The sequence below is a fragment of the Nyctibius grandis genome, chromosome 4 (assembly GCF_013368605.1).
Source record: "Nyctibius grandis isolate bNycGra1 chromosome 4, bNycGra1.pri, whole genome shotgun sequence".
Lineage (NCBI taxonomy): Eukaryota > Metazoa > Chordata > Aves > Nyctibiiformes > Nyctibiidae > Nyctibius > Nyctibius grandis.
The window spans coordinates 43,706,725-43,708,327 of NC_090661.1; positions in this window are offsets into that span (position 1 = coordinate 43,706,725).

Genomic DNA, 1,603 nt, shown 5'->3' on the forward strand with positions numbered 1-1,603 from the left:
GGCGCTGCGGGGACGGGCGCGCCGCTGCCCTACCGGCGGCCGCGTCGGGAGGCGATGCCCGCCGGGCCGCCGCCGGCTCCAGGCCGAGCCAGGAAGGGGCTCCTCCGCAGCGCGGGGCCAGGCGAGGCGAGGCAAAACTTTCGCCGCGGCGGGCTGGGCTGCGCTGCGCTCGGCGGCCCGGCGCTGCGGCGGCGACGGTGCTGCCGGAGCTCCGCGCTGCTGCTGCCGCCGCCACCCCACGAGCAGCGTGCGGGACCCCCCGAGGCCGTGTGAGAGCCGCGGCGGACGGCGGCGGCAGATGGCCCCGCGCGGATTAACACGCCGGCTACGTGCGCGATGTGTGCTCGCCCCGCCACCCGCCCGCGCGGCGCCGCCGCACGTGGGTGGAGCCCGTCCGGCACGGCGCGGTACCGCGCGGCGCGGCTCGCCCCGCCCTCTCCCCGCCCGCCACAGCCCATGCAGCCAATCGGCTGCCGGGGGGCGGGGCCTGCCCACGGGGAAAAAGCGGCGGGCGCTTCCACACGTGCGCGCGGAGGGCGTGGCCGGCGGTCCCGCGAGCCCCGCCTCCCCGGCAGTGGGCGTGGCCAGCGCCATTGAGGAGTTCTGCCCTCGCATGTCGGCGGCGCCGCGGCCCCCCCCCGGCCCCGCCGACCCGACCCGCAGCCGGGCCGGGGGCACCGGCACCCCGCCTCGCCCTGCTCCGCCGGTGCCGGGGGTCCGGGGCTCTTGGGCTAGTGCGAGTGAGGTTTGCAAATGTCCCCCCGGAGTTCTCCTGACGCCTCTTACACCCGCCTCCCGCAGCGGCAGTTCCAGCACCCGAGGGAAGTATTTCGTGGGGCGGCAGATACAGCTTCTCTGGGCGAGGAATGCACTGGTTTTTAGAAGTTTATATAATAAAATAGTATCTCACTTAATTATTTACCCCGGCCAGGTTGTTTAGCTCTGCTGGCAGGAAACACCTCCCGGCCTGGCGGCGACTTCGCGCAGCGCTGGGACAACTTCAGTCAAACCGCGACAAACTTCGTTCCTCGCTTCCAGTCGCACGCGCGCCTTTCCCCAGCGGAACCGTTCCTCGGTGTCGCTGTCCCTGCACCGGCGGGCCACGGAACACCATCCCGCTGTCGCTCTTCAGTCTCCCCGCGACTGAACAGGGCGCGTCCAATTGGAGATGCATCACGGAAAGCAAAAAGCAAACAACGACTGGGCTGCGCGCACAACACGCGGCGCGCCCGGGGTTTGCTGAGCAAACGAGCGGAGCTTCCGCAGAAACCTGAACCGCAGCGCAGACACGGTACGGGGAGACGCCGACTGCCGCCCGCCACACCGGGCTGGGAACCGTGCGGGACGAGGCGCCCGTGCCCGACTCGGTGTCACTCCAGTTGCCGACATGACGCCCCACGCTGATTTTGCCGCCCCGCAGCCGCCCGTGTGACGAGGGCATCCCCCCCGCACGGCGCCCACCGGCGCTGCCCCACGCGCGCCGCCACCTCCGCCGCTGCCGCCGGCGGCGCGGGCCCAGCGGCCGCCCGGGACCCCGCAGGAGCGGGGCCGTCACGGCGGCACCGCGGCGGCTCAGGGCGCGGTAGTCACGAGCGTTTCAGCT